Below are 14,100 nucleotides of genomic sequence, written 5' to 3' on the forward strand. Positions count from 1 at the left end.
AGCCAAGTCTTCGTTAACAATGTTCTAATGGGTTGTCATTGCATGGGTCATGAATCAAACACATAACCACCAGCCAATCTTCCTATAAAGTTAAATATAATAAGTACATTATTAGTTTTTATCTCTTCTAACTTTTTCCACATTGTAGTTGATATCCAAATAAACTGAGCATGCAAAAAGCAGTTATTGGGTGAACAGAAGAATGAAAATATACTTCATCAGTCCCCAAACAGAAAAGTCATGGCTGGGAAGACCAAGAAAGAGCAGTTACCTGTTTCTTCTACGTAGTGAATTTAGTCTTTCCTGATTCAAGCAAGTGTCTGATGCACTTTAAAGTGACATCGCCCTTTACTTAGCGATATAAGAAATTTTTTTAAAAAAAGACTCCCTGACCTCCTAAGCACTCACAATGTAGTACAGAAATAAGAATATACAGCTTGTAATTGGAATCAGTAAGTTTTAAGGTGGTACTGTTTGTGACTTTAATGTCTAAAGCCCCTGTGAGTCCATTAATGTAAAATGTGTAACTTGTTTACCGTACAGCTGGGAGTCTTTAAATACCATACATAATAAGAGAATTTCTGATCTTGAAAGAATTCAAGGTATTCAAATTAGATGATAATAGAAAGTACAGATTCTAGTGCTGTGTCAGTGAACACAACTAATCCATGGAGTACTGGATATAGGATTTATGCAGTGTGTGATCTCACTGTATACTTAGGTTTTTCCTCTTTGTATAAGTGATCATGAAAATTTATGATACATCTATTTTATTTGTTTGCACAGCTAAACGCTCATTCCCAAGAAAACCTAACAATTGCTTTTCTGGTAAGATTTCCGAACCATTCACTACAAATTTGGGGGCAACTCTAATGGCAGAATGAACCATCCTCAGGACAGTGAAATGGACATTAGGGTCCCTTTCTCCTGCTCGGTTCTAGTAATTATGCAGGTGAACCGAGATTTGGTTGAACTTTTTAAAAGAAAATTCTTCTTTATTTTCCGCAGGGCGTGGTGGCTCGCGCCTGTAATCCCAGCACTTTGCGAGGCCGAGGCGAGCAGATCATGAGGTGAGGAGATCAAGACAGTCCTGGCTAAGACAGTGAAACCTCGTCTCTATGGAACCCGGGAGGCGGAGTTTGCAGGGAACCGAGATCGCGCCACTGCCCTCCAGCCTGGGTGACAGAGCGAGACTCCATCTCCAAAAAAAAAAAAAAGAAAATTCTTCTTTGTTTTCAAATTATGCAGCATGGCTATTGTAAATCATGCAAACAATACAGAGGTTTATAAAGATCCCCCACATCTTCATTCCTTAATGATTTGCAGTCAGCTAATGCTTCCCCTTCACCACCACAGCTAAACTACCTACTCCACAAAAAAATCACTGCTAACAGTTTGGTATGTGTCTTTTAATATATATATGTGTGTGTATATATTATATATAATCTTATTAAATATAACTTGTGTGTATTACATATATTACGCTATAATATATAATATATGTTATATGTATATATATATATATATATTCGCATGTGCCATCACAGATGTAAACATACACATTTTACCACTTCACTAAACCAGGAGTACCTAGAGGAGTGAACCAGTGTTGACACACTTGTTTCTGGAGTCCAGGGGTTGGTGCAAAGCAGTTCTTTACTTTTTCTTCACATCACCTATCAGTTCACAGTACTCACTTTGAAGTTATGAGCATAACCCCTTTCCTTCCCTCCCCTTCTCATTCTAGTATCCTCCTTCTCTTCTTCCACAAGCTCTTGGTCGTCTCCATTACTCTCCCTTCTCACAAAAACTTTGATGCCTGAGTACCTGGGCATCACCTAAAGAACAGGGGTCTTCAGTGGCCCCTGAGCAGTGGAGAGCTGGCAATGCTGGAGGGCCTCACAGTCTTCAAAGGGAAATACCCAGAAGCCAAATCCATATTTTTTTCTGGATAATATTGATGATATCCCTTAGCAAATGTTTGTTATGCTATAAAAGTGGCAGTCTCACCAAAAACCGTGGACTCTTAATAGAACTGACAAGAGCAGGGACAGAGAGGAAGAAGAGTAAGAAGTGGAAGAGAACTCCAAGGATTTCCCAGAACTTTCCCTTTCTGTTTCTGTCTGTTGTGCGTGCTCTCTCTCTCTCTCTCACACACACACACACTTTAAAGATGAGATGATCCTATGTAGATTAGTCTATATATTATTTAACCGTGTCTGATGGACATATCTACAAAGTCAGCATTTTTAAAAAGGTGCATAAAATTCAATGTTTTGAATGTACTTTTTTATTGATTTAACAAATTCCCTATTTTTGGAATTTAGTGACAGTGCTGTTTTTCAGTATTATAAAGAGTGTTGCAAATAAAATCTTTTTTTGCATATCATACATACTTGATGAGTTTATAAATATGTAGTTTATTAATCTAGGAAAGAAGATATGCAGATTAAATAAGGTGGTAGGGAATGAGTAACCATAACTAAGAAATACTGAACTTTTTGGTGTAATTTTGTTTTGCAGATGATCTTCCTGTTGCCTTTATTCTGAAGGCTCTCTTATTTTTATCTTGATGCCATTTATTTTTAGTACTACCTCTTTTTCATTTATCTACCAGTCCATCCATCCATCCATCCATCCATCCATCCATCCATCCATCCATCTATCCGTCCTTCCATCCCTGTATTTTACAAGCTAATATAACCACTTTGGAACAAGCTATACTTGGTTCCAACATTCAAGAAACTTAGCGTCTCACAGGGAGACTGGCATTAATAAATCAATGTATTAATTAATTACAATTTAGATGAATATCACAAAGAAAAATACTGTATGCTATACAATCATATAATAGAGGACTCTTAACTAACGAACACTTGTTCTTTGAGAGCCATCTGGTACTTCACATTTCCACATTCTGAAGAACTTTAGCCCTTGACCCCTCCTGTCTACCATCATCCTCATGTTATTCAACATCCAACACCCTGACTCACAGTTCCTTCACTTCTACACTCCTGTATTGCAGCCTATTTAATTTCAACAACTCATCACAATAATCTCATCTTAAAACTCCTCATCTAAAAATATCCAGAATGGTTTTATTACCATAGTCTCAAATTATGATATTCTTTTTCTCTGGCTACCTCATTTCATCACTCCTACTGAAAATACTCTTTGTCCTCATTGGAATTGCATAACTTCAATGACTGTTTACAAAGTAAATGTTTTACATATGATTGTCTCATGGAGTCTTCCCTCAAATGCTATGAAATAACTATTGGTTCAGGAACCTATTAAGTATTGCTAGTACAATAGAGATTTTTCCATTTTCTTATGCCAAAGTTTGCCTAGTACTTTTATCAAGTATCTTAGATAATAGCATCCTATGTAAATTTTCTGAATGAGTCTACCACTCACTGTTACTTGTCTTGTTTTGTTTCCATTTGATTATGTTGCATTTTTAAAAATTGTCTTTTTATGTCTCCCTTTTATCCACAGGGATGTAAACTCTTCGAGAATAGAGACCTTGACTTTCTGTTCACTGCTTTTTTTTTTTTTTCAATCCATCATCAGAACAATGCCTGAAACATGCCAAAGAGATACTTGTTGAATGCATCTGTGGGGTTTAATGATACCTAAACCCTGGCAGTCAACAAAACCAGTTTTTTAAAATACTATCCGTTTGTCCACTTTCTGCATACTTTCTTTTTATTGTTGTTTCTCTCACATAATTAAAAGAAAAATTTCAACAATGTGCCAAGCATTGCATTAGGCACTAGGAGAGTAAAGATAAGTAAGATAGTGTTGTCCTGATGGTGTCACAAAGACACTGGCTGATGGAAAACTAGACAGAACAAAAAGTATTATTGCACTGAGAAAAATTAATTCATAAGTATTTTGTTGAAACTCTGGGGGAGATAAGCATTGAAAAGTTCTATAACCAAAGTATTAAAAAATAAAATCAATTATTTCTATCTTAAGATGCATAAAATTTTATTTTCATCTTTAGTAATTTTTGGTGTCTTTATTGTTTCATATTAAAGAATATTATAAATATATTTTATATAGTATCTAAAAGATGCCAAAATCAACTTTTCTAGGGATTTTTATTATTAAGAATAGAATAAACTATGATTAAAAAAATAGATCCTCAATAGCACATTGGCTCAGAACCAGTAGGAGTTTATTTCTTGCTAATACAGAGATTGAATCTTGTGTTCCTGGTTAAACAGAAGTTCTCCACGTGGCCACTCTGGGAAGCAGTTTCCTTCTTGTGGCTTCATCATCCCCTAGGCTGTGGTTCAGGCCAGTGGTTCGAGAACCAGTAGCATCAGCATCACCTAGGACCTTATTAGAAGTGCATATTCTCAGGCTCCACCCTAGACCTACTGAATTCAAAATTCTGAAGGTAGGTTCCAGCAATTAGCATTGTAAACAGCCCTCCAGGTATTCTAATGCATGATAAAAGTTGAGGACCACTGTTCCAGGCCTTCAGCCCTCATGTTATTTGTACCCAGTGAGTGGACAGGAAAAAGTTCCACTTGCTTCTGAAAGGTCTTGACTCAGATATGCCGTATGTTCATTACTTTGTCCATATTTTATCTTCAAAAAATTAGTAACACGGCCACAAAGTCACTTGTACAGATATCTTAAATGCAAATTCACCTATTATGTAGGAGAATTCTGTATTGAGGGGTGAGGTGTTGGTATGGTGGAATGTACTGGAACATAATGCTTAGAATTGGATTGCAGAAGACGTATTGCGCTTTGTAGTGGCTCTAATACAATTTAATAGATTCCGGCAAGATTTTTGGTACACAACATTTTTACTTTAACGGTCTCTAGTGGGACTATATATTCTGCCTGAATAATGTTAAAGTGTAAAAATGTAAAATAGAAATGTGTAAAGTGGCTAATGGTAAATATGACTCCACTCTGAAGAATAATTATCTTAAAAAAAATGTAACAGGAAGAGAAACTTGCAGCAGTGATATGAGACCAGGGCCAGTTGTTTATTTGGAGGGGAATGGAAGAAGATGTGGAACTGATGAGAAATAAACTTGAGCCTGCCTCAGAGCCATCGAGAGGGCTTATTAAAACCCAGTTTCCCTCGCCCCACGCTCAGAGCGTCTGAACCAGCAGGTCTGGGGAAGAGCAAGATAATTTCATTTCTAAATCATTTTCAGGTGATAATGTTTTTGTTTAGGGAGCATACTTTGAGGATCACTGACTAGGCATTGTAAAAGAAATCTTTCAGATGAAACCTGGATTTGGGGTAAATACTCTGTGCCCTGGGGCTTTTTGGTAGGTGTTTCTGTGACATGCAGGCCAAAGAGTTTTCTTTTCCTGGCTAAGTTTGATGTGTGCTCCCAACTTGAGGATTGGAGAGTAGATACTGGCTGCTCTCCAAAGGAAAAAAATCAACAGCTTTGTACCTTTAGGGAATGTTTATTAATCTTTATTATATCAGCAGTTTCTCCTGTGGTGGGAATTAGGAGCTAAAGGTGTAACTCATTTCATTAATTAGACAAATAATCTTGTTCAGTTACAAAGTATTTTATTACTGCTTCTTCCTCTCTCCCCCTACCATCAACACTTTTGAACATTTTTAAATAGATTCGTAGATACACAGTCACTTCCATTTCTTACAACTTCAATAAAAGGCTTGGTTTTGTGGAGCTGCTAAGACATCAACTTTCACTATGTAAAATAAATGGCATTAAGAACACATAATACCCTGCTTATTTTAGCTGACTCCTATAGAGAGCTTGCCTAATAAGTATTGTTTTTCTGCAATTTAGGCTGAGTCTGTGAATTCATTGAATTAAATTGCTCTTTCTGCCCTCAGATCTCTCTCTCCATTGTTGATTCTGAATTAAAATTCTGTGCTAGCTGAAGCCCAACATTTTACAAACTGCAAAAGGTAAATATTCTCCTTGTCTGTTATTTTTACTATGATATAAATTATAATATACACTGCCAACTGAACGTCAGCAGTGTCCCAAGAATTGTACCGAGCAAAGACTTTGACAAGTTCCTTGCCTAAGGATTATGTAAAAGCCATTCAAGTAGAACTGAGTTAACATATGACTTAGTTTAGTGTGGCTTAACTTGAATATTGATTGATTCTTTGGATGTGAAATGAGTTTGTGGGAGAGCAAAGGAAATGAAATATTAGGATCTGTTTTTCTGATACATCTGCTGGTTTCAACTAAAAACTCAGTTTTCCCTGTTGAAAACAATCCTTGTTTATCATTTTTTTTCTTTGAGTTGAAATAGTAGGATTGATGGCTTCAAGTTAGTAGTAAGAGAGTAACAATAATGTCTGATGTTTTAATCACCTTCTTTTCTATCCAGGTATAATGCTGTGCTCCAACTACTTAACATTACATTTCTTCATTCCTTCTTTGTATTATAGGTGGATGAGATTTAGCTATTTGTTTCATGTTGAAAAGGTTTGAAAATTTCTCCATTTTTCTGAGGCACTCAACTCATCTTATTTTTAAAATAATTATTGAGGTTTATCATACATATGGATAATGTACATAAAGTACACTAATTGTAAATGTGCAGATTGATTTGATTTTCTCATAGTTCAAAGACAAAAGTACAATAAATCTAGTTTTGCAGATCTTAACTGGCTTTTATTTGCAATTTGAGAATCAGACAGGAGTTTGAAACAAAAATGGCTCAGAATGCCCCACCCTACCACCTGTGCATGTTATATTTACAGTCAGAGAAAAGGAATTTACTACTTTGATTTCTAACACCATGGGTTAGTTTTGTATCTGCTTCAACTTCATATGGAGTCACATAGTATATACTATTTTGTCTCTGATTTCTTTTGTTCATCATTACTCTGGGAGAGTCATCTGTGTGGTGGTGTGTATCAGTAGTCTATTCTTTATTGTCGTGTGGTATTTCATTTAATGAGCACACACAATTTGTTTACCTGTTTGTTGTTGCTGTTGTTGTTATTGGTCACTTGGATTGTTTCCAGTTAGAGTTATTATGACTAACGCTGTTATCAAGATTTTTGTATTTTTTTGGTGTTCACATGAACTAATTAGTTGTGAGCCATGAAATAGGCGGATGATTAGCTCTAATTTGTAATGCCACTATTCCAAATAATTGTGCTAATTTATACTTCTTCCAGTAATGTATCAGAGTTCCAGTTGCTCCGTATTCTCATCAACATTTACTATTGTCAATTTGTAAAATGTTAGCTATTCCTGTGGGTATATAATAGCATCTCTTTGTCAGCCTATTTTAACAAATCAATTAATAAAACTTCTAGATTAAATAAAAAAGAATCTTTCAGATTGATTACTCAGAAAAGTTTAATCAGCTGTCAACATTTTAAAGCCTCAAGAGGCATCTATACAGTTATTAACTAAGTTCTAGAATAATTGAAAAGCCAAAATTTGCCAAGCATGTAATAATAATAATAATGATGATGCCCACTAGGTCACAAATAAATTGCTAAATTATTTCTTTGTAATGACTCACTTAAGGTGCTGAGTTTTGTATCTGACATTACTATACTTGTTTCTAAACACACTCTGAATTTGGGGCTGCTTTTGACCATTAATATAATTCAGATTTCGTCACTTGCTCTAAGTACTTCTTTCTGAAAACAGTGAATTCAGTCTTCATAGCCTCAAGTATTTACTCTGAGATCAGAACCGCAAATTAAACAAGATAACATTTTTCCCCTCACCTGCTTTAACTACATCTTCCTGAAAACAGTGAGTCCACAGTCTTCAGATCCCCAAGTAGAGTTATCTCTTGGTATATGCTGGGGATTTGTCCAGGACCACCTGTGTGTATCTACATCCCACATACTCAGGTGGTTTTTCAAAACCTGAATATACAAAAAGTCAGCCCTCTGTATACACAGGTTTCATATTCCAAAAATGCTGAATTTTCAACCTGCATATGGCTAAAAATACCTGCATACAAGTGGACCCCGGCAGTTCAAATCCATGTTATTCAAGGGTCAACTGCATTTACTATGAGAATAGAAGCACAAACTAAGATAACATTTTTTTTTTTCTAAAAAGCTACTATCAACATTTTGTGCATTTGTGTTTTTTTGTGATCATATACTCTTGGGTCATTAACATTTTTCAAATAATTTCATTTAGAAAAATATTGTCTTTGCACTAAAACGGCAAAGTTACTGAATGATTTTTTTCTCTTTTAATTACTTTAGAGAAAGGACTATTGTTTACTCTTCAGTTTGTCTTTGGGCTTGTTTCTGCTTACCTCTCTTTTGGGTGCTAGCGTATGGGCTGACCTGTCCATGGACAATACAGTGTCATTTTTAAAGAGTGGCTGGCAATCAAAATTTCTGTGTAGAATTAGAAGCAGACAAAAACCCTGAAGGAAGTTGAGCACATCTCAGTTCAGGCACTCTGTGGTTTTTTTGTTCAAGTCTCCTGACAATTGTCTTTGATTAACAAATACTGAGTAGAGAAATAGTACATTGAATGAAAGAATCATTAAAGTTACTTTTTAAACATCCTTAGCAATTACAAGAATGACTTCCATTTGTGGTTGGACACAATTGTAGAGGCCAGAGAAGAAAGCAAATGCAGTCACAGAGAGGAAAGTGCTTCAGTAGTGTGTAGTGTTGATGAGGTCCAGTGCAGCAGTGAAGCATAACTGATAAGCACAATAACAATTCGATGGAGAAAATAGACTCTTCCATAAAAGTAAACACCTTCTGTAAATGTAAACACCTTCCATAAATGTAAACACCTAGGTATACACATGAAAAAGAATAAAGTTAGACTCCTATTTTCTAACATATTAAAAAATTAACTTAAAATGGATGAAAGATCTAAACATAAGAGCTAATATTTTAAGTGTCAGGACACAAAATCATCGTACAAAAATCAGTAGCATTTCTATACATCAATATCATTCAAGATGAGAGTCAAATCAAGAATGCAATCTCATTTACAATAGCCACATAACAAAATAAGATATTTAGATATCCATCTAACCAAGGTGAAACATCTCTACAAGAAGAATCACAAAACACTGCTGAATGAAATTATAGATGAAACAAATGAATGGAAAAACATTCCATGTTCGTGGAATGAAAGAATCAGTATCATTATAATGGCCATACTGCTCAAAACAATCCACAGATTCAATGTTATTCTTATCAAACTGCCACTGTCCTTTTTCACAGAATTAGAAAAAAAACTATTCTAAAACTTACACAGAACTAAACATCAGCCTGAATAGTCAAAGCAATCCTAACCAAAAAGAATAAAGCAATAGGCATCATATTACCCAACTTTAAACTAAACTATAAAGCTACAGTAACCAAAACAGCATGGTACTAGTACAAAAACAGAAACATAGACCACTGGAACAGGCCATAGAACCCAGAAATAGAGGTGCACACCTACAGCCATCTAATCTTCGACAGAGTTGACAATAATAAGCAACGAGGAAATAAATGGTGCCAGGATAGCTGGCTAGCCATATGCAAGAGAATGAATCTGGACACCTACCTTTCACTGTATACAAAATTTAACTCTATATTGATTAAAGATTTAAATATAAGACCTCAAACTATACAAGTCCTAGAAGTAAACCTTGGAAACACCATCTGGACATTGTTCTTAGGAAAGAATTTATGACTAAGTCTTCAAAAGCAATTGCAATAAAAACAGAACAAGACATGTGGGACCTAACTAAAGATCTTCTGCACAGTAAAAGAAACTACCAACAGAGTAAACAGAAGACCTAAGGAATGGGAGAAAATATTCACAAACTGTTCATCCAATAAATGTCTAATATCAAGAATGTATAACTTAAGCAATTGAACAATCAAGAAAAACCCATTAAAAATGGGCAAAAGTTGCTTCTCAAAAAAACAAATATTTCTCAAAAGAAGACATATAAGCAGCGAACAAACATGAAGAAACACTCCACATCACTAACCACCAGAGAAATGCAAATCAAAAACACAATGAGATACCATCTCACACCAGTGAAAATGACTATTATTAGAAAGTCAAAAAAATACAGATGTTGGCAAGGCTCTGGAGAAAAGGGGATGCTTATATGCCATTGGTGGAAATGTAAATTAGTTTAGCCACTGTAGAAAACAGTTTGGAGATTTCTGAGAGAACTTAGAACTATCATTTGACCCAGTAATCCCATGACTGGATAAATATCCAAAGGAAAACAGATTGATCTATCAAAAAGACACATGCACTCACATCATGCTCATTCCATCATTATTCATAGTAACAAAGGCATGGAATCAATCTAGATGCCCATCAACAGTGGATTGGATAGAGAAAATGTGGTACTTATGCACAATGGAATACTACATAGCCTTAAAAAGAATAAAAACATGTCCTTTGCAGCAATACGGGTGGAGCTGGAGGCCATTCTCCTAACTGAATTAATAATGCAAGAACAGAAACCATATACTGCATGTTCTCACTTATAAGTGGGAGCTAAACTTTGGGTATTCATCTGTGTAAAGATGGCAACAATAGACACTGGGGACTGCTAGAGGGGGAAAGGGTGGGTGACAAGAGTTAAAAAACTACTTGTTGAGTACTATGCTCGGTACTTTGGTGATGGAAACTTTCACACTCCAAACTTCAGCATCACACAATATATCCAGGTAACAAACCTGCACATGTACCTGCTGAATCTAAAATAAACATTGAAAATAAAATTACAGAGATATTAACATTTTATATCTATATCTATATCCATGATTATACTATCTTGGTTTCTGTTTTAGTGATTTTATAAGGTCTTGTGCATTTTTCCAAATATGAAATTTTATAATCATTTTCAGCACTGGTAAAAGACAAGTGTGAAATTGTAGAGCTCGGAAGAAGCAAGAGAGGAGCTCTGATGGAGCATTAAAGCAGACTTAGGACTTTGTCCAGATACCCTAGAAAAAGGTAGGTAAGCACAGCAATTGTTACTAATGTGGTAAAGATAAAAGCCTCACAGGAACCCTGTATCTGATATAACTTTAATACTTTATTTTGCTCATGCAATTATCCTCTTGCTAGTGTGCAGACCCAAGAGAATATGGTCTTTAAAAACACACAAATACAAACAATAATATATGTTTATTGTCAAGTATCAGAAAATATAATTTAAAAAAGAATAATGGGGGTGCAGAAGAAAATAACTAATACAAGAAAATTTGGAAAGTAGTATCTATAAAGTCAAAGAACTGTACATAAATACTGTATATGAGTTTGTACTTTTTTTTCTTATAACAGTATGGGTTAGCAATTCTGAAACTGCTTTTTGTGTATACTAGGATTGCACAAATAAGTAAAGCATACTGTAGATAATGAGATCTAGGGTTCTTGCAGTTGGAGAGAAGGGTTACAGAAAAGAAAAAGGAAAAGACTAGAATGAACCCTGGGTCTTGGATTGATTGATATTGGAGGTATCAGTATGAATTCATAATTTTTAATATATTTATGCAAATAGATACAGAGATACATGTAGATGTGCGTATATGTAGGTTAGAATATATACATGTAAATACATATACATGTAGGTTAAAATATATGTAGGTAAAATACATGTAGGTTAAAATATATGCACGCATATATTTTCTTTTTAAAATTTTTTAATTTTTTAATTTCAGTAGGTTTTTGGGGAACAGGTGGTGTTTGATTACACGAATAACTTCTTTAGTGGTGATTTCTGACATTTTGGTGCACCCATCACCTGTACAGTGTACACTGTATCCAATGTGCAGTCTTTTATCCCTCACCACCCCAACCCTTTCCCCTGAGCCCCAAAGTCCAATGTATCAGTCTTATGCCTTTACATCCTAATAGCTTAGCTTCCACAAATGAGTGAGAACATACAATGTTTGATTTTCCATTTTCTGAGTTACTTCAGTTAGAATAATAGTCTCCAATTCCATCCAGGTTGCTGCAAATTCCATTATTTCATTCCTTTTTACGGTTGAATAGTATTCCATTATGTATATATATACTAGTTTACATTCCCACTTCTCTCTCTATATATATATATAATATATACATCATAGATCTATGATGGACTACATACATCATAGATCTATGATGGACTACATACATCATAGATCTATGATGGACTACATACATCATAGATCTATGATGGACTACATACATCATAGATCTATGATGGAATATATTCCATCATATATATATCACAGTTTCTTTATCTGCTCATTGATTGGTGGGCATTTGGGCTGGTTCCATATTTCTGCAATTGCAAATTGTGTTGCCATAAACATGCATGTGCAAGTATCTTTTGTGTACGATGAATTTTTTTCCTCTGGATAGATACCTAGTGTGCGATGGCTGGATGAAACAGTAGATCTACTTTTAGTTCTTTAAGGAATCTCCACACTGTTTTCCACAGTGGTTGTACTAGTTTACATTCCCACCAACAGTGTACAAGTGTTCGCTTTTCACCAAATACCCAACAATATCTATTTTTTTCATTTTTTTGATTATGGCCATTCTTGCAGGACTGAGGTGGCATCATATTGTGGTTTTGATTTGCATTTCCCTGATAATTAGTGATGTTGAACATTTTTCTATATGCTTGTTGGCCATTTGTATATTGTCTTTTGAGAATTGTCTGTTCATGTCCTTAGCCCACTTTTTGATGGGATTGTATCAAAGATACATGTAGATGTGTGTATATGTAGGTTAGCATATATACATGTAAATACTCTATACACTTTGAGACAATTCTCAAAAGACAATATACAAATGGCCAACAAGCATATAGAAAAATGTTCGACATCACTAATTTTTCTTGCTGATCTGTTTCAGTACTTTGTAGATTCTGGATATTAGTCCTTTGTCAGATGTGTAGAGTGTGAAGATTTTCTCCCACTCTGTGGGTTGTCTTTTAACTGTACTGAGTATTTCTTTTCCTGTGCAGAAGCTTTTTAGCTTAAGTCCCATCTATCTGTTTTTGTTTTTGTTGCATTTGCTTTTAGGTTCTTGGTCATAGAGTCTTTGCCTAAGCCAATGTCTAGAGGGGTTTTTCCCATGTTATCTTCTAGACTCTTTATGGTTTAAGGTCTTAGATTTAAGTCTTAGGTCCACTTTGAGTTGATGTTTGTATAGGGTGAGAGATGAGGATCCAGGTCTTGGAGCCGTGGATACCAGCACCTGCTCCGGTGGAGGTAGCAGGAGGGTGAAGTGGTCTCTGTGAGGGTCCCTGGTTGTATTTTTGTTTAGTGCACTAGTTTTGTGTTGGTTGGCCTCCAGGCAGGAGGTGGCACTTTCAAGAGCGCATCAGTTGTGGTCCTATAGGGAGAATTCAAACTTGCCCTAGGGACACCTGGTTAAGTATTCAGGTTTTTCAGGCAGTGGGCAGGGCCTTAGAACTCCCAGGAGATTATGACCTCTGTCTTTGGCTGCTAAGGGGGTAGAGAAAGTTCACCAGGTGGGGGCAAAGACAGGCATATCTGAGCTCAGACTCTCCTTGGGTGAGGCTTGCTGCAGCTGCTGTGGGGGGTGGGGGTGTGGTTCCTAGTCCAATGAAGTAATATTCCCAGGGGAATTATAGCTGCCTCTGCTGAATCATACAGGTCCCCAGGAAAGTGGTGGAAAGCTGTCAGTCACAGGCCTCACCTGCGTCCACGCAGCCTGCAGTCCAAAAGGCTGGTCTCACTCCCACCTTGTCCTCCGAACAGCAGTGAGTCTATTCCCAGGCAGCCAGTGTCCAGGGTTGAGAACTTGCCCCAGATCGTGAGTCTCCCCATTGAGAAAGCAAGCAGACTCAGTTTTTCAGTGTCTCAGGGAGACTGCAGGGGTGATCAGCTCCTTCAAAGGGTCTGTGGATTCTCTTGGCTTTCCTGGTATGTTCCTGCAGTAGTTCTTGGAGCAAAAGTTCATGATGTGAGTCTCTACACATTGCTCGGTCCATTTGAGCAGGAGTTGCAAGCTACTTCTGCCTTCTATCCGCCATCTTCTTCCTGATGCACATATTTTCTAACTCTGTCCACAGAGAGGGCCTAGAGGAAACTAGAGTCCAGTAGCAATGATCATACCTAATTTCCCTGTGGTTTCTGATTATTCA

The sequence above is a fragment of the Symphalangus syndactylus genome, chromosome 10 (genome assembly GCF_028878055.3).
Source record: "Symphalangus syndactylus isolate Jambi chromosome 10, NHGRI_mSymSyn1-v2.1_pri, whole genome shotgun sequence".
In the NCBI taxonomy this organism is placed as follows: domain Eukaryota; kingdom Metazoa; phylum Chordata; class Mammalia; order Primates; family Hylobatidae; genus Symphalangus; species Symphalangus syndactylus.